The sequence below is a fragment of the Fukomys damarensis genome, unplaced genomic scaffold (assembly GCF_012274545.1).
Source record: "Fukomys damarensis isolate Sample0158 unplaced genomic scaffold, DMR_v1.0_HiC HiC_scaffold_12, whole genome shotgun sequence".
Classification (NCBI taxonomy): domain Eukaryota; kingdom Metazoa; phylum Chordata; class Mammalia; order Rodentia; family Bathyergidae; genus Fukomys; species Fukomys damarensis.
Genome location: NW_022900924.1, coordinates 6,486,424 through 6,512,280, shown reverse-complemented (window position 1 = coordinate 6,512,280; position 25,857 = coordinate 6,486,424). Strand labels below are relative to the sequence as shown.

Here is a 25,857-nt window from a genome sequence, read left to right as displayed (position 1 = left end):
ATGGGATAAAAGGGGCAGAAAGACACTGTTAAGGTCCCTTGTTGCTTTTGCTTTCTTCCACCGCCATGAACTCTTGCCCCTCTGCCATGTGCCATCCCTTGGAGCTAGTTGATAACGGACTGAAACCTCTACAAACTGTGAACTAAATAAACCTTTCCCCCTTTAACTTTGGGTGTCAAGTATTTTGTCTCAGCAATGAGAAAAGTACCTAAGACACATTTATATGAATTATTTAGAACAGGCAAACTCATCCAGATAGAGAAAGTAGATTAGTGATTACAAGGGATCAGGAGTGGGGAAATGAGGACTAACTGCTTAACGGGTACTAGGTTTCTGATGCAGTTCTCAAATTAGACTAGTTACAGAACTCTGCAATTAAACTAAAAAGTGCTTTGAAATTTTTTTTGAGATAGGCTCTTGATATGTAGTTTAGGCTTGTCTTAAACTCACTACATAGCCCCAGATGGCCCCAAATTCACAGCAATCCTCCTGCCTCAGCCTTCAGGGTGCTGGATTACAAGCATGCATCACCATGCCCAGTAAAAACACTAAACTTTATATTTTAAGTGAGTAAACTTATGACAAGTGAATTTGTTCAATAAAGGTATAATTTTAAAACTAATGAATAACATCAGAACTTTTTCTGAAAAATATCCCAATATTAAAACACCCACCAAGAAAAAAGATACAGTTTTGCAGAGGTCCTAAAAGAGACAAGCACAGCAAAAGTGATGAAGATGCTGAGATGCCACATGGTCCATGAGGCTGGCAGGCTGAGAGCTGAGTGTGAGCGGTTCTCACACATTATACCCCTTTCTCTAAAAACTATGTAAAATATACCTCCATTATCCTGAAATGAAGTTGAAATAATGTGTTATATACATATTTTATAAAATATCTATATAATATGAAGAGTATAATAAAAATAAAATTTCTAATAAACATGAATTTCAGTATATAAATTTTTAGAGAAGTCTATCAAATAATAATCCACAAGTCTAAATTGATCATTGTAAATTTGGCAGCTACAAATAATCTTGATTTGGCTATGTGGTACTGGCAACTGAGATATCACATTATCATCATAAATGCTATCTGCTAATTTTCTTGAAATGTAAACCACTCTTAATGTGATAATTAATTTTATGTGCTAATGTGACTGAGCCAAAGGGTGTTCAGACTTCTGATCAAACATTGTTCTGAATGTGTCTGTAAGGTTTTTGATTAAATTAACATTTTAATTAACTAGCTGAGTAAAATAGATTAACCTCTAGTGGGGGTTGTCCTTATTCAATCAATTGAAGACTTGCACAGGACAAAAAAAATGAGTAAGAAGAAACAACTTCTTCCTGACTGCTGAGGTATCAGGCTTCTTCTGCCTTCCAACTCCAACTGAAATGTTGGTTTTCCTTGGGTCTTGGGACTGCCAACTTCTAGGATGGAATTTACACCATTTGCTCCCCTGGTACTCAGGCCTTAGGACTCAGACTAAAACATAACAACAGTTCTCCTGGGTTTTCAGATTGCCACCTGTAGATCCTGGAATTTTTCTCAGCCTTCACCATCACATGAGCCAATTCCTTATAATAAATACACATCTATACACACACACACACACACACACACACACACACACACACAAACACACTTATATTTTCTATATACCTATCTCTGGCTCTGTTTTTGAGGAGAACATTGAGTAATATATTTGGAAAAACTACAAACATTGCAGCACTCAAGAGGCTGAGGTAAGAGGAATGCTAAGTTTGAGATCAGCCCTGGGCTACATACTGAGTTCACAGCCAGCCTGAAATACACGGCAGACCCTGTGTTCAAAAAACAAAATAAGCCAGGCATGGTGGTACATGTCTGTGATCCCAGCACTCAGCTGAGGCAGGAGGATCGCTCTGAGTTCGAGACCAGCCTGGGCTACATAGTGAGACCCTGTCTCAAAAAACCAAAAAAACAAAAACAAAAACAAAAACAAACAAACAAACAAAAAAACTACAAACAAATTTCCTCTCAATATTTATAGTAATTCCATTCCCTATAAACTACATACAAAATTTTTTTAACTACTTCATAAAAATGCTTTATGGAAAATAGAATTACAGTCTAGGCTTAGTCATAGTTTTTTTTTTCTATCTATATAAATTATTCAGCAAGATATTCTAATGCTGTGAAGATCACAGGAAAAGTTCCATTTTTCAGAATTGCCACTGCACTGAATCTAGAATTCTATGGCCCCTACCTATTAAACATCATACCCACCAACCAGAGATAACCAAAAATGCTTCCACAGATGTCTAAAACAACTCCTATTAAGAGCAAGGATCAGCTGGGTATGCTGGCACACACCTGTAATCCCAGCACTTAGAGAGGCTGAGGCAGGAGGATCACCAAGAGTTTGAGGCCAGCATAGAATAATACATAGTGAGATCATAGCTGAACTGCATAGCAAGACCCTGTCACAAACTCCATCACCCCCAAAAGAGCAAGGATCAACTAAACAGCCACTCCTCTATACCATCTGTGTTAATGACATCATGATATAGGAGAAATAAGACTCCCAACCTATAAGATGTCAGATACGCTACATCTGTGTCCCCCCAAAAGTGAAGAATGAATTCCACAGCACACAAAGGTTAAGAGTAGAAAATATTAGGGGCTGGGTATGTAGCTCAGTGGTGCTGCAGCCGCCTGACAAGTGTAAGATCTTGAGTTCAATTCCCAGTACTGGGGGAAAAAAAAGAGTAGGAAAGATTCATCGAGAGATAGGTGGGGTCCAAAAAGTGGGTTGTCACCAAGGCCCTTTGTCAGAGGTAACTTATACAGCAGTCACAATATGGGTACAACACTGGTCAAACTACTATCCAGGAGTATAGCTGTGTAGCTAATATTGAACCAATAGGGAAGCAAGCTACATAGGAAAGAACAAAGGCATTTTTGGGAAGGGATAGGTCCGGACACTCTGGTCATACAACTGGATGACTGGGTCTAGATATTCTGGTCCACCACCACCACCACCACCCCCGCACCCGGTGATGGATGTCTATCTGGACTTCACTAGACCAGGTGATACCAATCACAGCACAATCTTAAATTATTATTTATTCCTCAGGGAGGCATGTGGGATTGGTCACAGCATCTTGACACCTTGACAGGTCTTGACACCTGGCCCTCAACAGATATGCCTCCAGCCACAGTTTTGGAGTCTTCTGGATTGACTTTCTCCAGGGACCATCCCTGTATGATTGTATTAATTTCTATTGAACTTAGCTGCCTGGGCCAGGGATTTAGCTCAGTGGTGCCACTGCCTGAATCGCAAGTGCAAGGTCCTGAGTTTGATCCCCGGTACCAAAACAAAAATCAATATAACTTTACTCCCTATAATAATCACAGAGCATGAGCACCCTGGAGCTGGGCACAGATACTAGACAGATCAGGCCTGGCAAGCTCAGAGTAGAGCAGCCTCAATCTAGACTCTGGGCTGATCTTAAGCTAAGGAAAAAACAGCCTGCTTTTCTTGGGGTTATCAGAGGCTCATACTTTCAAGTCTTTGTTCACAAAAATTGCTGCTAAACTGCTGTGTGTACTCACACCACACACAAACACACGTGAAAGGGTCTCCATCAGTCACCCAGGCCAGGCTCAAACTCAATATCCCTGCCTTAGCCTCCTGAGCACCTTCGATCACTACACAACCCAGGCTGACCTCAAACTTGCTACATAGCTCAGGCTGGCCACAAATTCTCAATCCTACCTCAGTCTCCTATGTGGGATACTTTAAAATTCTGACTTTCACTTGAAATCCATCAGCTTCACATTTAATAAGTGCTGGCTTCAATCTAAGTCACCTGATCGTTATCTTCTACAATAAAAAGTTGCATTTAATCAATCTCTAAAGTATCTTCTGACTACAAAAACATTGCAATTTAATATAATTTGATTAACACATGACAATGTTACATAGAACAAAGACTCTGTGATGTACCACGAAAAGTACCCTCTGGGTTTTAGAACAAATAAGGAGAGTTCTGAAATTAATTAAAATCAGGACACCTGAGGTTCCAGCTCTTTCTGTCCCATAGGCAAATCACTTTATGTCTTTACAAATTTCCTTTTTTATAAAAAGAAATCGATAAAAACCTAATATAAAGAGTTCCTGAGCCAAGCACAGTTGTGCACACCTGCAGTCCCCGGACTTGGGAGGCTGAGGCAAGAGAATCACTGGAGTTGGAGGCCAGCCTGGACTATACCGTAAGACTCTGTCTCAAAAAAGCAAAACAGGAGTTCTTATAAAATATAACACTTGTAAGCCAACAGGAAGAAAACCATTACATCCTAATAATAAAAGTTACTTAATCAGAGCTCAAAGGTCAGAAAACACTGCAACAATTCAAGATCAGGGATGGCAATTTACTTCTGTGATTCAAGAACCCAAACCTCTCCAACAATCTATCCATCAAAGACACATCAATCATCTTTCAGAAAATGCTTAAAATACCCTTGTGAAATTAACTCTCATACTGCAACGAGAAGGATCCAGCCTGAACTGTGAAGACAAGACTGTCTTGGTGCCTTTCTGAGGACATCTCCTCAGTCATCTTCAGCCCAGGCACTGTGGGAACCCTTGTTAGCAACTGGAAGGGCAGCTCCATCTCCCTCTTCTGTAGTCACACCAGGATTATACCGTTGTCACTACTTTTCCTTTAAACTCCTGCTACTCGCTGTTATTAAAACTGTCTGTTCACTCTGATACAGGAAATGTACTGCTAGTTAAAAACGACTCAATTTAATTATTTAATTTATATTTTTTAATCTTCTGTGATTTTTTTTTTTAAGCTAGTACTCATCAGACTGCCCTAACCCTGTAGGACCAAATCTGAACCCCTGGGCAAGTTATTTGACCTCTCTGATAGCTCAGTATCCTAATACATAAAATGGGGCTAGTCTTTATAAAGTCGCTGACAGGATTAAATGAAATAATGAACTTCAAGTTCTAGACAGAGTGGAAGCTACAGTAAAAATCAGATAAATGCTGAGTTATAATAATTTATGGAAGAACACACTGTATGCTCTGGGTATGACTAATGCCTTATTAAAATAAAAGCAGTAATTCAAAAGATACTGTGAGAGAAACCCTTTATCAGGAAATGACTAAAGATTGTTTTTCTTACTACTTACTTAAATTATATACTATGGCACACAGAACACAACAAACAACTCTAGCTCCTAGTGCTTTCCCACTGAAATTATACATCAGGATATACTGAAAATACATGGTAGGAAGTCTGCAGTAATGACAATCAAGAGACCCAGGTCTAGTACCATCTACATGACCTTAGCAAATTACCCTAACTCTATAAAGCGAGGGTGGTAGATTAGAATATTTCAGAATCTCAAAACCTCTTATTTCATGACTTTTTTAAAGGAAGAGATTGAGTATCAGTTAAGATTTATGCCTATTAATGTTCCCCTAAATATTCACAAAGCATTTTGACCCAAGAAATCTAAATACATTTGACACAGGCAGAAACTACCATAGGAGGGCCGGGGATGTAGCTAAGCGGTTCGGTGGGCTGCCTTGCAAGAGCAAGGACCCGAGTTCAATCCCGGGTACCCTCCCGCAAAAAAGAAACTACCATAGGGACAAGAGGCCAAATTCCTGGGGCCTTAATCTGCTACTCATTAAAAGCAAGATATGTATTTTCTTCTGAGACATTCAGGGACTTGAAAGCAGTCCCTTGCTAAAAAAACAAATAAACACTGACTTTTCATTTTGGGCCTACAGAAACTTAATAGGTAAATAAAAGTAGAACAAGGATTAACCTTCATTTTGTAAAACTCTGGGTCAAATTCCTTCTCAGCTCTGCAATGGGCATATTAGTTATTTAGCAAATGTCTATTTAAAAGTTGGCAAACACGGTTTTAATTTATTTTGTTTTTTAGTGCTGGGGATGGAACCCAGGGTGTGCCCTGCACATGCTCCAACCCTGACCTACATCCTCAGCCCCCAAACAAGGTTTATAATCCCTAATCTACCTACCCTATCTCATCCTGCTTCAAGACTGAGGATACAAGATCAGAGAGATTTACAGGAACATTCAGCTACGCCCCCAAACCTCCATTACCCTAACCCTAGTCACCTTGGATCCCAGCAGAGCCTCAGATGTCTGAGACTGGCCCCACAAGAAAAATTATTTCCCTTCAAACCATGAGGATTCCTCCAGAGCAGTGAGACAATGATTAACTAGACCTCAATCCACTACAGCACCCCATCAACTAACTGGTCCCTTTTCTTCATCAATGGGCCAATCTGATCTACCTCGTCAAATCTGTGCACCCTGAATTTCCTCAAACTAAAGCCCTTTCTCCAGACTCTTCTCTTACTTCCCTTTGTTATGGAACAGGCTTGACTTTTATCAAGAGCCATGACCCACCCCCTTCATTTTTTCTTTCCACGTAAAGCTTTTTCCTGTAAATTTGTGCTGAATGCCTCGGTTTTAATTTCCATTATCACTGAAGCAAGGATCCAAACTAGAAAGTGACACGTTTAACTCTTTTATTTCACAAACTCTATAATTAAAATGTAGAAATAACATTAGAATTGTAAATTAAGAACAGATTGAAACACTAAGGAAAAGGAATCAGTCAAGGGAAAACTAATTCAGGGAGAGAGCCACAGGGGAGTAAGTCAATGTTAAATGAACCAAAAACAGCAACAATCTCATAAAATCATGCAACCTACCAACCACCATACAAATTTTTTTAAAAATCCCAGTAAAAAATGTTTGCCAGGAGAACATAGTGGTGCACACCTGTAATCCTAGCACTATGGAGGCTAAGGCAGATGGATTGCCACGAATTCAAGGTCAGCCTGAACTATATAAGACCCTTTTTCCAAATTAAAAAAAAAAAAGTTTTAGTAAGTAAATCATATAGCAGACTAAGAGTATACTGAATTATTTAACATACAGTTTTCTAATGTTTTTTTATCATATAACATACATTCAGAAAGTACATTTTAAAGGTAGGCTTGGAATGAGGCTCCACTAAGAAAGTTAAGGACTATTCAGAGGGAAAGTCTGAATATTTTTATGTCCAAAACACTGTACATGTCAAAACAGAGAAGCAGGATTAAGGCTTTTCCAGTGTGTAACTCTTTATTTATTTATTTTGTTTTTTTTGAGACAGGGTCTCACTATGTAGTTGAGACTGACCTGGAACTCACTATGTAGCCCAGGCTGGTCTCAAACTCACAGTGATCCTCCTGCCTCAGCCTCCCTACTGCTGGGATCACAGGCGTGCGCCACCACGCCCAGCTCCAGTGTGTAACTCTTAATTTGAATCCACAGGCAAGAATTGAATACTACTCAAATGCGTACAGTCTGACAAAGGAGACATAATTTTAAAATACTTATTTGGAGGCTGGGGATTTAACTCATTGATACAGTGCTTGCCTAGGAAGCACAAGGCCCTGGGTTAAGACCTCAGCACTGAAAAAAGAAAGAAAAGTTTTAAGTATTTATTTCTATTGTAACAGTATTTATTGTAAGAGTATTTTCTTTTTCTTTTCTTCTTTTTTTTTTAGTACCAGGGATCAAACTCCGGTCCTTGCGCTTGCAAGACAGGCGGTGGAACCCCTGTGCTAAATCCCCGGCCCAGTATTTTCTTATTTTTAAAGACAGATTTTGTGTCTAAAATTGGGATGTGAATATTGACTGTTTCATACATTTAATACAGTACTTGCAAATTATACAAATTATGACAGAGTGAGGAAAGATGACCTTCAGATCTACCTCTTCTCTACTTCCACCTCTAGTCTGAAGAAGGAAGAGACTGCACCCTACTCTTCTCTCTCTACTCCAGGTATGCATTCCCCTTCAAACGCCTCTGGCCACAGAAGGAATGATCTGATTTCACCCTCTTCCCCTTAAAAGTCCCTCCTTTTTGCCTGGCCACATGGTGAAGGGGCCTGGAGATGAAACCACAGGAGAAGGCTACATGCCCATCAGCTGTGCCCAAGTAACCCTTTAGTCAGAACAAGGAAGGGATGATGAGCAGGACCAATGCAGCCCAAATAAAGTCCAAGTCGCAATGCAGTAGAGAGAAAAGCCGAGTAGGAATGAAAAGATTAAAAAAAACAAACCTTCAAAAATTTGGCTTTGCAAAGGGTGAGTCTGAGTAATGAGGAGACAAAGACATTTTGATGATGTTGCTATGGTTGTTTAAATATGAAGACAAGTAACCTGGAGACCACCAGCTTGCCAATAGAGACCTCGCTGCACAACACTAGCATAATACAAGCACATTTGATTCTCTCAATCACCCTAAGGCTGGCAAGGCTGGAGAAACAGTAAAGAAGGTAGCAACTTGCCCAAAGTCTGAGCTCCTTCCACTGAACCACAACTACTCATAGGATGCTAGGGGGGAAAACCAAGTTAATCATCAATAATAACACCTCAAAAGACCACTAAACAACTGTGCTAGCTTTTTACTGCTAAAGACTAAACATCTGAAAAAGCAATTTACGGGTAGAAAAGATTCATAATTTCAGCTCATGATTTCAGATATTTCAGTCCATGGTCACCTGGCTCCAAGGCAGAAATACCACAGTACAAAGGTACACAGTACATGGTAGTAAGGTAGAACATTGCGCATTTCAGGGCAGTAAGGAAGGAGACCGAGTGAGAGTCAGAGAGGAAGGAGCAAGGGACAAACTGTATCCTTGAAAGTCACACCCCAAAAGACCCACTTCCTGCAACTGGGCCCTACCTCCTAATAGCCCATTAAGCTATGAACTTCTCCACTGATGGAGTTAGCTCCAGTTCAGGACCCACACAATCTAATCACCTTTTGAAAGCCCCACCTCCAATCACATAAGACTTCTGGGGGTAGAGGGAATGGGAACTGAACCAGGGTCTTCGCATTGAACTACATCCTCAACCTTTTTTTTTTTAATTCGGGGTCTTGCTAATTCACTGAATTGCCACAGCCAGCATAAAGCTCTATTTCTACTTGTTTTAGCCATAAAAAGCCCATTCACACTAATTTTTTATTTCTCTCAATTACTCTCTATAAGATTTAACACAAGGAAGTATTTAGAAACAATGAGAAGCTCCCTGAATTTTCCAAACATAGAACCACGTAACTATTTTTCAAAAAGTAATAGAATGAACAATCTCATCTTACACCAAGACTTCTCATTTCTGGAGATTCTCTTTGCAATGCAAGTTGATGAAAAGTCAGTTAAACTGACAATTCTTAACATTCCAGACAAGTGACAAAGCTGGAAAAGGACAGCCTGAAAGAATTTCTGGCTTCAGTACAAAAATGACTTCTCCCAATTTAGTCCAAAACAAATTGGTTCCCAATTTCAAACTGCCAGGATGCAAGAATCTTCTGGTCAATCCCTCCTCATCCAAGATTTCTGAATATTTATTTTACAAAAGAAAAAGTTTATTCAAGACCCCATCAAACCACGGCTTTATGCTGACAGTTTTGGCAGGCAGTTACAAACTTGCACAATACTGTATTCACAGAATTACCTCAAAACATATTTTAATTAAAAACATGTTTATACATCTGTAACAATTTAGGATCCAAAATATAAAATGAAACATTTTTTGTATTTTACTAATGATTCAAATGTAGCAATGTAAACACACATAGGTGAATGTAGCAATGTAAAAAAAAACATTTTCTACACTTGATCCTAGCCAAAAGGCCAAGAAGAGATAAAAACCCTTTTCTAGATAGCTTAAAATTTTATGTTTGAGAATTTGTTTTGACAATGGAACAAAGGAATTACATTAAGCAAGTTAAAATAGATTAAAGTCAAATTCAGTTTAGTAAAAAAGTACTTCAACAACCACTTCCTTGGTTAGGTTAAAAAACAAATGAGGGCTGGGGATGTAGCTCAGTGGTACTGCACCTGCCTGCCAAGTGCAAGGTCCTGAGTTCGATCCCGGTACCCCACCCCACCCCACCCCACCCCAAAAAAGAGAAAGGAACTACTGAACTGAGTGTGAAAAAGGCCAGGGATACCACTAAACATCCTATAATACACAGGAAGCCACCCCCCCAAAAAAGGGATTATACTGCCTAAAATAACAATAGTGTTGGCTGGGGTGTGGGTAATAGTAGAGAGCATGCTTAGCACATACAAGGCCATGGATTCAATACTCAGCACCATGAAGAATAAACAAATAAATAACAATAGAACTGAAGCCCAGAAACCTTGAAATAAAATGAGGGACTTAAACTGGGAGGAAAAGTTCATCCTTCTGCATCATATCATAAATAGGGTCTCATCTGTAGAATCTATTGAGCTGCAAAAGCCACAGCACTGGCAGCCAGCAGAGGTGAAAGCCATAGGAACCTCTATGCATACGGCTTGTTACCCCCCCAAGGCCCCCCCATTTCCACCCTGGAAAGGCTGATAGCTAAAGGAAGGGAATCCCCTGATATACAGGATAAAATGTGAGGTGGAACCATTAAGGCTTCACTGCTTATCTACCCCCTCTCCCCTACAGTCCCCAGCTGGCCCACCACAGGGTGAGAGCCCCAAGTGGATTTCAAAGTCCACCATTCTATCTTCTGAAACCTCACAAGCAAAAGGTTAGGTGAGAAACTAAACCCTGAGAGACTGCTCAGGGACTGCAGTCCTGGGATTCCATGTACATCATTTTCATTCAGTCCTCTGTTATCCTAAGAAATAAAGGTTATTACAGATCTACTGTAAAAATGGTGAACCTGAAACTTCCACAGCGGGAAAATGCCTAAGTAAAGCAGGAATCTGTAATGGCCAACACCCAAAAGCCATGCCAGGTTTTCTTCCTCATCTCAAGGAGCAGCCTGGACCGTCAGACTAAAGAAGGCCTTGGTGTGCTCTACTTTCCACAAACACTTGTAAATAACGAAGATGATTCTTGGAGCCCAACTGAAGTTCCTCACCTGCTGGCAGTTCCCCCTCATCCCCTGTATCTCTGCAAACCTACATTGGCCCCTTTGTATGTCACAGGAAAGATCTAAAAGGACAGTTACTACAGCCTCCTGGAACTTTCCCTGCCTTCAATCCTTCCTCACCTCGACTGTTCCTCCAGACTGTAGTAGGACGTTTCCCACCAGGCCTTTCTCAGATAGGATCTCACTGCCCAAGGTCAAGCACTTTAGCAAAGATCCATAGCCCTTCGTATCACAATTCCAATCTACCTTCTCCATGTCAGCTTTTCGTTACTATAAGAAAAATCCCTGGGAAAGCCAACTTAATTAAAGTAGGAAAAGTTTAATTTGGCTCATGGCTTCAGGTTTTAGTCCATGATCAGCTAGCTCCAGTGCTTTTGGGCCAGCGGCGAGACCGAAACATCGACAGAAGAGTGTGGCAGAGAAAGCTGCTTACCTCATGGGCAGCCAGAAAGAGGGGACAGAGAGAGGGACAGAGGGAGAGTGGGAGAGAAGGAAAGGAGGCATGGAGGAAAGGAGGAGAGAAGAAGAGGGGGAGAGGGAGGGAGAGAGAAGGAAGGAGGGAGAAAGAGAGGGAGGAAGGGAGGGAGATGGAGGGAGAGAGGGAGAGAGCAGACGGCCTGTGCTGGTGGATTTCCTCCTCTTTCAACTTTTGTTCCATCCAGGACCCCATGCTACTGGTTGATGCCAACCATTCAGGGTGGTCCCCTCCATCAGCTGCTGTCCCACCTGCCAACCCAACCATCTCTGGAACCACCCTCAACAATTAAAAGTAACCACATCACCATGCATAGCCACTCACTTTTAAATTCGCATACTTTTGCGCCTACTACCTCCTCTTCCTGAAAGTCCTTTACCGTCTTTTTGCCAGACAAATAACTGCACACATGTCACTTCAGGATTTAGCTCCACTGCCATCTGCTTAGTGACTCTTCTCTTGGCCCTTTCCCTCTCCTACTTCTCTGGCACAGTTCTGCCATACACTCCTCTAACCTCCTTGTATCCTTTGTGTAATATTCAAAGTATAGACCAAAAAAAGCATTTGCTGCTTATCTGAAATGCAAATTTCACTGGAATTCCAGAATTCTACCTGGCACTCCCAGGTCTGGCACAAACAGAATCTCAGAAAGAAAGAAAAGGCACTGGTCAGAGAAGGGAGAAGTCAAAACACAAGTACACAGTGAGCCAGCCAACAGGAACAAATATGGGCAGAAGTTCTCTGCCATAAGTATTAAATATTCAGCTTCAAGATTTCTGCTTGACAACCAGTCCTCAACAATACCACTTGATCTAGGCTGTCAAAGCCACTCTCTGGGACTCCCACTCACACACACTTCAGCTAAGAACAGCAGGTCTGTTTCTCATATTAAACCAGTTACCCTATGGCTGGTCAATCTGCCTGGTTCTCCCAGTCCCCTCTAACTGATGTATCACTCTCCAATCCCAATGTCCCTCAACCTTCATAGCTAACCTCAGCCCCTGGCATGGTTGTACCAAGATGTCCCCTTCAGGGGCTGGGGATTTAGCTCAGTTGTTCTGCTGCCTGCCTCACAAGCCCAAGGACCAGAGTTTGATCCCTGGTACAAAAAAAAAGTCTCTTGTTAAGCCAGGCATGGTGGCACATGCAGTAATCCCAGCACTCAGGAGCCTGAGGCAGGAGGATTGCTATGAGTTCAAGACCAGCCTGGGCTACATAATGAGTTCCAGGTCAGTCTCAACTACATAGTGAGACCCTGTCAGGGCTGGGTATTTAGCTCAGTGGTTCCGCCGCCTGCCTCACAAGCACAAGGACCTGAGTTTGATCCCTGGTACCAAAAACAAAACAAAACAAAACAAAAACAAAAACATAGTGAGACCGTCTCAAAAAAACAACAAAAAAAAAGAACGATGCCCCCTGGAAACCCTAATGCAGTCATAAGCTGGGGAATTTTGAAGGTGGCTGGATGTGCCATGCTGGGATTAAGGGTGTCCTGACTTGGGTGTGTGGATGGCACCATCCAAAAGGTGGGTACCCTGGATGAAATATAAAGGCAGGGTTGCCTGCTTGCTGCTGCTACTTCACTACTTTCTTGCATGCTGCCTTCTGCCTGTCCTGTCACACCATGGACTCTTTCTTCCCTGCAATCCCCCCTGCCATGTGCCACTCTGCCTGGACTGAAACCTCTACAAACTGTAAGTTAAATAAATCTTTCCTCCTTTAACTTGTGGGTGTCAAATATTTTGTCTTGGCAATGAGAAAAGTAACTAAGACAGCCCCTCTCCCCCATATCCTATCCCAAACCATTCCACTCCATTCCCACTAAGCACAGCTGTAGGACCTATATTTTCCAAAATCCACAACCTCACCTAGTTCCTGCCTCATGAAGCTCCATACAATTGAGTCTAACTCTTCTAAGACTTACCAATAGACTCTCAAGGGTCAGATGCAAACAGGCTTCTCTTAGGCCTCTCCCAGAATGCATATGCCCTATACAGGAGGCAAGTAGGTTGATTCTTTTAAAATATCACTTAAAAACTATATAGAGACTGCAACCAACAGTCTCAAAAACAAAATCAAAGCTATGATGTGACGATCCTAAATCACTACTAGAAAGTACAAGTCAGAAGTAAATCCAAGCTCTTATGAAACAGGTCACTCTGCCACTCACTAAATAGTTCAAGGCCTAATTGTCATAGATATCCTATTACTTAGCCTGGAACTATTCACTGCTTAGTGGCAGGATAAGGCTGTAAGAGGGGAAAAGTGGAAAACTGATGGAAGCACTTCCTTCCAAGTTCAAGTGTCACAGTCCACACTTTCTTGCTAAAATGTTGAAATACAATATAAATTCAATTGCACTGATTTGCCATTGTCATTTAGGGTAAGCTTTGCTGAGTGTCTTTACTGCATGAATAGAATGCTATCACAGTTTCATGTAATATAATTCAATGACCTTCAGTTTCAACAAAATGTAATAAATCAGATATTAAGAAAACAGCAGGTAAAATAAATGTTTCTTCCCTATACTTTATCCTAATTTAATAAAAGAAAAATTTTAGCACATTACACAAGTAACACCTGAATTTCAGTAAAACAATACTGATAGCAGATATTAAAAACACACTATCACAGAAACTTCTCAACAACCTTCTTCTAGCTTATTAGATGAAATAAAAAATCAATGCCCTTAAAACTATTTTCTAGCCAGGCATGGTGGTGCATGCCTGTAGTCTCAGCACTTATCACTCAGAAGGCTAAGGTGGGAAGTCTGTGTGAACACAGGAATTCAAAACACTGTCTGAGAGAAAAGGCAGAGGGGAAGAGAGAATCAAAGAAGGAAATAAAAATAATTTCTAAGGACTTCAGAACACAAAATCAAGTGTTGTTTTTAAAAGAACAATGTCAGAAATGTGCTTTCTTTCCCTGGGCTCATTTTCCCACTGAAGTTCATGCATAGGGGCTGCATCTTATGTATACAATCACAACAGAGTGAATTATGGGAAAGGATAAGGACAAGCCACACGGTTAACACGACTCAGCACCCAGTCAACCATGCTCTGCAAGACCACCATGTGAGGCGTCCAAAAGGGTGTGCAACATTTAAAACCCTATTAAAAACCCATTAAAAACTATATAGAGACTGCAACCAACTCCATGCCTTCTGCAACCGACTCCATGCCTTCTGCATTCACGCCATTTTTCTTCTGCCAGTATAAGCCTGCTCACTCTGAGGAAACCATCACCTTAATAAACTGTGCTGCTGCCATCTTGCCAGCTGTATCCCACATCTGTCATGCACAAGAACCTGGGAACAGTATCATGAGGACTAAGCTTCTAACATGTGCTTTTTTGTAGGACATATTCAAACCCCTGCATGCTTCCAGAAAACTGAAAAGAGTATTTTCCGGTTCAGTCTATGAAGATGCCATTACTCTGATAGCCAAATCTGACAAAGATGTTAAAAAAAAGAAAGAAAGAAAAATAAAACCCTACACATCCATATCTCTCATGAAAATAAATGCAAAAATTTAAAACCAAATTTTAGCAAATTGGGGACTGGGTTATACCTCCAGGGTAGAGCACTCACTTAATATGCATGAGGTCTTAGGTTTAATTCCCAGCACCCCCCCCCACAACCCGCAAACTGAAAATCTGAATTCAATAATCCAGAAAAAGATTTTTCTTTTTCAACCACTATAAGTGGGACCTTCAGCTTGGGTTCCAAGGTTCTCTTACCAATCCTTTCCGATTCCTGTTCCTCTATGATCTATGACAGGGGCCAACAAGCCACAGTCTACAGGCCAAAACTAGACAATCACTTGTTTTTTACAATCCACACCTAAGATTGTTTTGCACTACTGAATGACCGGGGGATCAAGAGATATTCATAACATAAAATCTGGAAACGTAGCCAGGCATGGTGGTGCACACCCGTAATCCCAGCACTGGGGAGGCTGAGGCAGGAGGATCGCTGTGAGTTCGAGACCAGCCTGGGCTACAGAGTGAGTTCCAGGTCAGTCTCAACCACCTAGTGAGACCCTGTCTGAAACACTCCCCTCCAAAAAAAAAAAAAAGAAAAGAAACTACAAGGCCTGCAATGACTAAAATATTTCCTATCTGGTGCTTTATGAAAAAGTTTGTGGATCTGTATTCTATAGATACTTTCTCCTGTCTCAGCTAACTACTTCCCTTACCTAAGAAATGCTCATTACTACTTCTCCTTTGTTGTTCTGTTTTGGTTTGGTTTTTTTTGAGCAAGGATCTTGCTATGTAGTGTAGGTGGGCTTGAATTCACTACGTAGTCAGGCAAGGCTCACAAACTCACAACAATCTAGGCATGCCCACCATGCCTGGCACCATTTCTTTGTTCAAGCCCCAAGCAATTCCGAAAAACACAAAATTGTCTTTCTCCCACTTTCCAAGATTCACCTGTTATGTGGAATTAGACAAGCAAAATGCTACACTGTAATTACTATGGGGTGTGCTCAAGAAATACAGTGAAGGATTACTGTTCTTAAGTTATTACAATAAAAGACACATTGCCATTAATTCTCCTTAAAAACAGCACTTATTCCATTGTTCTTGTCACTTAATGAAGCAAGTCTGAAGTTCCCTTTCTTGAGTGTCTTCAGTTACACTGTCATCGCTGCCTGGAAGTCCTGAACTGATTCAAAACATACACCTCTCATGGTCATTTTGACTTGGGGTTGAGATATAAGTTGCACAGAGCCAGAGACAGTGAATAAGGTCGATGAGGACATGTTGAATATTTTTATGTGACTAAAACTGCCAAGACATCAAGGCTGCCACAAAAAGACACTCAAGGACCTCCAGAATTGCTTCAGAAAGTAGCAACAATGATGGGCTAAGTGTCTGAAGTGAGGCATTGTATCTTTTATGGTTATTTTTAAAATTAATTTAAGCATTCACTGTATTTTTTTAATCACACCTGATATATAGCCAAAGGCCCTGGATATGCTGTTCTTATGTTCAAGGGCTGGCGGATGACTTCCTATTCACTTCCAATTTTTTTAAAGCAGGTTAGCAGGGTAGAAACTAGAAAGGAGAGAGCATATGATGTAGACAGAGCACTAAAAACATTCCTTAAGTAACCCATCAGGTTAATGTGACAGTCTCCGTCAGATAAGAGGTTAGAATTCGACAAAAGCTGACTGGAGAGTTTATTCTGAAAGCGACTGTTTCTAACAAAGCAGGCTAGAGTTGGAGAACAAATCCAGTGCAGCACCCACTATATGTGAGTGTTAATTCAGAAGCCATTTGAGGAAGGGGTTAATTATTTAAGACTGAGCTACAGAACAACTACCTTCAGAATATCTGGGGTCACTCTGCCACGACTGGGTGGGAGAGCATGGGCTAGAAGCAGCTCCCTAGAAGTTTAAGCTCAGGACAGGGAAGACAAAGAAGTCCTGCCATTCAAGCTGAGAAGTCAGGCTGGCCTTGTGTGGCTTAAAGAGGGAGCTCTGAAATAAATGTAATACATCACAAAGACAGAAACAAGGACAAAATCGTATTATCGGGCTAGGCATAGTGGCTCATGCCTGTAATCCTAGCACTCAGAAGGCTGAGGCTGAAGGATCACTGAGCTCAAGGCCAGCTTGATTGAACTACAATAGTGAGACCATACCTCAAAAAATCAAAAATTAAAAAATCACATTATCATTTCAATAGATGCAGGAAAAGACTAACAAAATCCAACATCTATTTATGATAAAAACCCTGAAACATTCCTCATATAACTAGAGGAAACAATCCTAAAATTCATACAAAACCAGAAAAGACCCAAAATAGCAAAAGCAATCCTTGGCAACAAGAGCAAACTGGAAGTACCACAAATCCCAGATTAAACCAGTAATCCCAGCACTCAGGAGGCTGAGGCAGGAGGAGTGCTCTGAATGTGAGGCCATCCTGGGCTACACAGTGAGTTTAAGGCCAGCCTGGACTATATAGGAATACTTTGTTTCAAAAAAAAAAAAAAAATCCTCGATTTCAAATAATATCACAAAGCTATAGTTAAAAAGAAAAAAAACCCAAACAATAGGGTACTAAAACCCCACATACCTTCAGTCATATCTTTGACAAAGGGGCCAAAAAAACATGGTGGAGGAAAACAGCCTCTTTAACAAGTGGTGCTGGCCAAACTGGCTACATAACATGCGAAAGACTGACCCTAGACCCCTATCTCTCACCCTATCCTAAAATCCAATGAAAATGGATCAAATCCTACCTATTAAAACAGAAACACTTAATTTGCTGGAAGATAAAATAGGTAAAACTGTTGAAGATATAGGCATACACAAGGACATTCTAAACAGAACCCCAATTGCACAAGAAATAACATCAAAAAATGGGTTTGTATCAAATTAAAAAGCTTTTGTGGGCCAGGGATTTAGCTTAATGGTGCTGCGCCTGCCTTGCAAGGACCTGAGTTGGTGGGTGGGGGGGCTTTTGCACAGCAAAGAGACAACCTACAATATGGGGGGACATTTCTCTTTCCTGAAAAAGTAAGATATCATAGTACAATGAATAGCCATGTTTAAGGCAGCACAATTTCTAATAGTTATATCTTAGAAGTGGCCTATATGTCCATCAACAGAATAAAGAAAATTTGGTATTTATATACAATGGAGTACTAGTGTACTATAAAGAAGTAACGAGTTATTTGTAGGAAAACGGATACACCATATTGTAAAATGAAATAAATCAGACACGTAAGCTTAAATATCACGTGGTTTTTCTTGTATGAAAAACCCAAGAAAAAACGAAGGGCAAAATAAAAAATATTAGAAAACAGGAGACAGATCTTTGGCAAATGGAAAAGGACCAAAAGATGGAAGAAAGTGGGACAGAAGAGAGGGAAAAGGAACACAGAAAGAATTAAGATATAAGTATGTGTACAAACTCCCTACAATGAGTGTAGTCATATTTGTGGCAAACATGTAGCAATAAAAATTTTTTAAATAAAAATAAAAATGAATAACAATGATATTAAGCCGGGTGTGGTGGTGCACGCCTATAATCCCAGCACTTGGGAGGCTGAGGTAGGAGGACTGCTGTGAGTTCTAGACCAGCCTGGGCTAAATAGTGAGTTTCACAGGTTAGTCTCAACTACCTAGTGAGTTTCAAAAAACAAAACAAAAAAAAACACAAACAAACAAAAAAAGAATGAGACGTTGGAAAATGGGAAGAAAGTGTTCAAATGGGAAGGGGAACAAGGGAGGAGGGAGAAAGAAAGGAAGGGACAAGAAAAAAGTGAAAATAGGAGAAAAAGTGGGAAAAAAACTTTTGTACATAGGGAGGGGAGGGGGTTTGAGGGAGGGATGGGATAATAAAATAAAATTTACCAATTAAAAGAAGAATGAGAAACACAGAATAGGGGCTAGAGTTAGAGTTCAGCGGTAGAGTACTTGTTTAGAATGTATGAAGCCTTGCGTTCAAGACAAAAACAAAAAAAGAAAACTAGAATGAATCTCTGTTACTAAAATCACACACAGGAAACCCTGAGCTTTTGAGGATACAGTGTTTTCATCTTCTCCAATTTACAGTGGCACTAGGAGAGGAAGTGGGTTTTTTAAGAAATATGTAAATGCTATTTAAGGTCAGGATTTGATCTTATGATCATTAGATACAAGGAAGAGGCACAATGTGTGGAAAAGTACTCTAGAAGACCTGGCTCTGTGAGACCACGTGAGAATTTGGGCTCACCATAAATGTGCTGTGTCCCTACAGTGTGGTAGGACGGTTCTAAAGGTATTAATAGAGCCCTGAACTGAAATAAATCATTTGATTTATGCTGTCTGAATCTGCATACAAGGTCCCTCAGAAAATGAGGAGTACTGTGTGTGATTCTAGAATAAGACTATAAGAAAGAATCTAACAACCAGCCTATCTCCAGTCCAGAAGGCTCTGGAAACAACACAAAGACAACTTTCAACTCAGTAAGCTTACCAGAGACAGATTTAATGCAAGATACACAATATATAAGAATTTACAAGACTGGCTTACAATGGCTGCCCAGAGTCAGGAGTGGAAGAGTGCAAAAGAGCGTCTGTGCGCTGACAAACCAAAGGGTCCAGTCGAAGGCCTGGAGCTCAGCGCTGTGTCCTGTGTGTCTTCATCAGGAGGCCAGGGGGTCTGTGATGGAAACCAGGAGACAAGGTCCAAGTGAAGGAGAAGACCCGAGCCCTTCCAAAGAAGCGGAAGCGAGCCTTCCTTCTCCTTCCCCTTTGTGCCATTTAGGCAACCATCCTCCCTAGGGTGTGTCTGTCTTCAGGAGGTCCCTGCAGCCACACTGAGCACTGTGCTGATCCAATTCAGGTGGGCATTTCCTACTCAAGCTGACACAATTAGTTAACCATTGGTCAATAATAAGAAATGTGCTTCTATCAAATGAGTTGCCTTCAAAATAGCTAGGTCCTCCTCCTTGCTCACCACGAGTATTCTAGGGAGGACTAGGAGGACTGAGCAGCACTGGACATCAGACAAAATGTAAGATTTGTGCAGTATCCTTAGTTAGCTGGAATACTCATATATTCACAATGATTTATCTCTAAAGGCTCCAGGCAACAGTAGTACAACTCCATTTATTTATTTTTTTTACAATTAACAAAGTTTACATTTTATTTATTAATTCATAAAAACATGGAACGCTTCACGAATTTGCATGTCATCCTTGGGTGGGGGCCATGCTAATCTTCTCCGTATCGTTCCGATTTTAGTATATGTGCTGCCGAAGAGAGCACTCCTCCAACTTTAAAAAGCATTGTACTGGGGCCTAAGGATATACAGCTCAGTGGTAGAGTATTTTCCTAGCATGTGAAGGCCCCGGGTTCAAACCCCAGCACCACTAAAGAAGAGTCATGCTGTGTGGTGGTGCACGCCCATCTGTAATTCCAGCTGCTGTGGAGATTGAGGCAGGAGAAACACAAGTCTGAGGTCAGCCTGGGCAACTGACCTAGACTCTGTCTGAAACTAAAAAATAAAAAGGGCTAAACTAAGGTCGTAGCTCAGTGGTAGAACAACCTGGGGTTTGAGCCTCAGTATGCGGGGGTCGGGAGGTGGGGTGTGCACATCAGGGGAACATCACATTGTACCTAAGCAAAAAGAATTCTCCTTGATTATTTTCTCATTTCCCGGCTTCCCCTCACCTAAAAGCAACCAATTTCTCCCATAACCTCAAATCTCCTAAACTTACTTCTGATGCAGCCCAACCTAGAGACGTGTTCAATAAACATCTAGCCTGGGAGTAAACTCAGTGATATTTAGTATGACTTCTATCCCAGCACCAAAAAGAAAAAGAAAAAGTAAAAGAAAAAAAATCCAAATTCCAGGCTTCTGGGAATTAACCTTAAAACAAAGCATGTGTACAAAAGACAAAGAAACCACTCACTACAATGCAAAATTCATCAAGTGTTTGAGAGGGAACAGCTCTTCTGCTTGAGCATACGACTTACTGAAAACATGTTAGTGATTGGTAATTCTAATGATCCTTCCTCAGAACACCACCTCCAGTCCCCAGGCACAATTTCTGCTCTTGATCACCTTTCTTGCTCCTTTTGCAGCCTATAGCTTTTTTGGCCAGCAAATGAAGTATGTACATAGCTTTCTCTATACAACAGTTTGCAGTCACATGCAACTGGGAGCAAAAACGCTAAGGAAAATAAACCTTGGGTGAGAAAGACAGGACATTAGTTTTTAAGCAGAGAAGCTCATACTTATCTTGAAAATCTTCACCCTGTCCTACTACCACAGTATATATTCTTCAATTTCAGTTTTACTTTTTTTTTTTTGCTTCTGATTTTGGCCAGGCCTTGGACCTGCTCTACCACTGAACTAAACCAGACACTTAATTTTTCAATTAGGAATAGTATTTAAACAACTATAAATTACACATTTATATGGTACTTTACTGAAGCTGTGTGTGTGTGTTACTGGGGACTGAACCCTTGCATTTAACTATACCCACAACCCTTTTATTATTTTTCATTTAGAGACAGGGTCTTGCTAAATTATCTAGACTGCACTGGAGCTTGCAATTCTTCTGCTTCAGCCTCCCAGGCTTCTGGGATTATAGGTATACACCTTCACATCTGGCTCGCGTTACTTTATTATTAAAAAAAAAAAAAAATGGACAGACCAGGGGTGGTGGAAAGGCTATATGATCCCACAACCCTTTTATTATTTTTCATTTAGAGACAGGGTCTTGCTAAATTATCTAGACTGCACTGGAGCTTGCAATTCTTCTGCTTCAGCCTCCCAGGCTTCTGGGATTATAGGTATACCCCTTCACATCTGGCTCGCGTTACTTTATTATTAAAAAAAAAAAAAAATGGACAGACCAGGTGTGGTGGAACATGGCTATATGATCCCAGCACTCTAGGAAGGTAAGGCAGGAGAATCCCAAGTTTGAGTTCTGCCTGGGCAATTCAGTGAGTCTGTCTCAGAAAATTTAAAAAAGGCTGGTAAAGTAGCTCAGTGTAAAGGCCCTAAGGGTTCAATTCTCCTAGTACAAAAAAAGGAGGGGGGGGGTCATGAGGAAATTCCAAAGGTTAAAAAAAAAATGAACAATTGAACAAAAATACCAGCGGGGCATGATGGAACATGCCTGTAATTCCAGCACCCTGGAAGTTTGAGATACTAAGGATCTTGATTTAGATCCCAGCCTGGGGCACTTAGTGAGGTCTTGTTTCAAAAAATGAAAAGGGTAGCCAGATACAGGTGGCACACACCTGTAATACCAGCACTCAGGAGGCTGAGGCAGGAGGATTGCTATGAGTTCAAGACCTGCCTGGGCTACACAGTGAGTTCCAGGTCAGTCTCAACTACATAGTGAGACCCTGTCTCAAACAAACAAACAAACAAACAAACAAACAATAAAAAAATGAAAAGGGCTAGGGATGTAGCTCAGTGCAAAAGCCCTGTGTTCAAACCCCAGGATCCTTCTTCCATCAACCCATACCTAAAATGATCTTGAACATGCAGTCCTCCTGCCTCAGCATCCCAGGGTACTGGGATTACAGGAATGTGCCACCATGCCCAGCTCCAAAAAGATAATTTAATGTAGTAAAATTATAACTCTGAATGGCTTAAGGGAGGGTAGGCATGAAGCTAGTTAAGAGAAACCAGAGTACACAGGGAGGAGTCAACGGAATAGGGGCAGAAGTGTTAAGAGGACTCAGATAAGACAAGGCAGAATCAAATTTAGTCTGCCATCCACCCTGTGACACTCCAGTTTGGTTACTACGTGGTAACATGGAAGGCCAGGCCTCCATTCCTGGGCAGACTTTCACACAGGGAACCTAAATGTCAGCATAACTGTAGCTACCATTTTTCACAGTCCTATCCAAAGCAACACAAAAATAAACCCACTCCTCTTTCCACACAAAAATGTCTTAATTCACAAGAAAACCTAAATCTTCTGATTTCCAGGCTAAACAGCACTGGGGTTCCTAAACCATATGCTGAGCCCATTCTATCATAAAAGGGTGAGCATTCTGGTGGAAGGGAATATGATGGATTTTTACACAGAAACCTGGCTCAAGTCCAACCTTGGCCACTCATCAGCTCTGTATTCTTAACCTTGTTCCCATTTATAAAACAAAACAAAAAATAATAATTGTGCTAAGTGTCCCAATATTTGTTGTGAGATCATATATATATATATATATATATATATATATATATACATACATACATACATGTATATAATTTTTTGTTGTTTTTTTTTGAGAAAGGGTCTTGCTATGTAGTTCAGCCTGGCCCTGAACTCTTTACGTAGCCCAGGTTGGCCTTTAACTTGTGGTGACCCTCTTGCCTCAGCCTCCCAAGTGCTGAGGTTATATGTGTGTGCCACTATGCTTGGCTATTATACTAGTTTCATAAATGAAGTTTGGGAACCCAATCTACCTAAGTACATATGTGGTGTGAGAGAGAACACAAGAAACAAAAGCAAAAGAAGAGGTCCAAGAATCCCAATGTGGCTACATAGCATCCTAGTCAACATTTATAGTCTATACTAGACCTTCAGAAATACCACTTCAACATAAACTTACAGGTTGCATTTGTATTTTGTTTTTGGTGGTACTAGAGATTGAACCCAGGGCCTTCACAATGAGCTACATCTCCAGTTCTTATTTTTTATTTTGAGGCACTAAATTGCTAAAATGCCCAGGCTAGGCTCAAATTCACAATCCTCACACCTCAACCTCCCAGAATACTGGAATTACAGGCATGTGCCATTACAACTGGCTCCTGTATTTAATTTAAAAACAAAGTATGTAACACAAAGGCCAAAAATATTGTTTTGCAAAAACTTATTCATGATAGAAAAATTCTGAAGTTTAATAAATGATATGCTTTTCATCCCAATCAAACTGGGTCCCAGACTGGAGAATCTGGCTGAGAAGCTTTTTACCTGAGCTGGCAAGAAGAAAATTGAGTAAATGTGTGTTTAAAATGTGCACTTCTAACTTCTTTTCAAAGTCAAAATTTTCTATTATTTAAAGTTTAACTGCATTACTTCTATGGTCAATAGAGAGGCTGTATAGCACAGGCCCAACTAAATAAATCTGCCCTTGTGGAGAAAACATCACTTTTCCTCCAGGTCTAACCATTCTAGGTGACCCAGATTATTTTCCCTAAACATAAATACTGTAAAGTAGGTTTTACTATAGGATATAATCTCAGTGATTAATAGGGCAGTTTAGTAGGAACATAAAAGTTCAGACCTATAAGTTTGGCACATTTCCTAAAAGTACTCTTGGCAACACACATGAGAAACTTTCAGTACACATCCTTCACTCATTCTTTGTGAAGCATGCCTATTATTAGTCACCTAAATAAAAGGATTTGGACACAATTTTAAAACTTTCAATTTTGTTACCAGGGACTTAAGCACTTATCTTTCAAGATCATCAGTTTACCTCAAAAAAACTCCAGACAGGCCCGTATTTACCAGCTGTTTTCTATTTTTCATTTTATGAAAATGTCTCTGCTTTCATCTGCAAAAGTGATTAATACTATTCATACTGACTACAGCAACTTGTAATACCTTAGGATAATCTAGTCTTTGATAATTTATATACGCTACACAGTCAGCTACCAAAAATTCAAACTGCACTGGTACAATCCTATTCCACATAATTAATTACTTCCCTGATTTCCAACTGCCAACCTTACCCCTGACATTAGAAAGTAAATTCTAGCAGCTACTCACAGTGGTACAGAGGCGGTAGTCCCAGCCTCAGGAAAGGCTGGGGCAGGAAGGATCACTTGAGCCCAAAAGTTTGTGAGGCCAGCCTGGGCAAAAGAGCAAGAATACAATGAGACCTTGTCTTTAAACAACAACAACAACAACAACAACTAAAAAGTAATAGGAGCAAGGTTTGCTGTGTTTTAATCTATTTGTTTTTCTGAGACAGGATCTGAATATGTGGTTCAGTCTGGTCTGAAACTCCCTATGTAGTCCAGACTGGCCTCAAACTTGGGATACTCGTGCCTCAGCCTGCTGAGTACCAGGAGAAATAAAGTATTTTCCCTCTTTAATTTTTTTGTCTTCCTTAGGCCATATTTGAATAGATAAACTTGAAATGTATTATATTAGCCACTTACACCCTTGGTATCCAAACATATCAAATAGAGAGACAGAGACAGAGAACCAAAAAGGGAAGTAATCCATACTAAATACACCTGTCTTCCAGAATTGGGAACAAAGATGATGCCCACTTGGTTTGTAAATTATAAAAATAAAAACAAGAGTACCCTCCTTCAGGAAATAAGATCTGAATTCAAAGCCAGGCCTGGTGATGCATGTGTGTAATCCCAGCACTCTGGGAGGCTAAAGCAGGAGGATCAAAAGTTTAAGCACAGTTTCAGAAATTTGGAAACTCAGCTAGACTCTGACTCAAAATAACCATTTTTTTTTTTTTTTTTTTTTTTTTTACAAACTTTTTTTTTTTTTTTTTTTTTTTTTTTTTTGTACTGGGGATTGAACTCAGGTCCTTGAGCTTGCACGGCAGGCTTTTTTTTTTTTTTTTTTTTTTTTGAGACAGTCTTGCTATGTAGTTCAGGCTGGCCTTAACTCTATATAGCCCAGGCTGGCCTCGAATTTATGGTGATCCTCCTGCCTCAGTCCCTCAAGTGCTGGGATTATAGGTGTATGTCACCATGGTAAACAAAATAACAAACTTTTTAAAATTTGAGGGTTTAGTTCAGTGTGAAAGCTCTCAGTTCAATCCCCCAGTACCAAAAAAGTAAAAACAAAACAAACACACAAAAAAATCCTCCGAATTCAACACTAAGATACCATTAAATAGACTTTGAAAGTTGGTATACACTCCTAGGATGTGTCTCACAGAGTACAACTAGAGTGAAATCTCCTTAAGGGCAAGGAC

General features: G+C 40.5%; 1 protein-coding gene and 1 non-coding gene across 2 annotated transcripts in view; both read right to left on the bottom strand.

Annotated features, from left to right (window-relative positions):
* The window catches only part of Specc1l (sperm antigen with calponin homology and coiled-coil domains 1 like), a 142,818-nt gene extending 118,057 nt beyond the window's left edge, over window positions 1-24,761 (bottom strand). Inside the window, exon 1 of the mRNA XM_019204494.2 lies at window positions 24,681-24,761. The gene's annotated coding sequence lies outside the window, so the exon portion shown is untranslated. The remainder of the gene's footprint in view (window positions 1-24,680) is intronic.
* LOC117285816 lies at window positions 20,102-20,208 on the bottom strand. Its single transcript, XR_004516914.1, has one exon. It is a non-coding gene; the product is annotated as a U6 spliceosomal RNA (small nuclear RNA).
* Window positions 24,762-25,857: the final 1,096 nt, after the last annotated feature.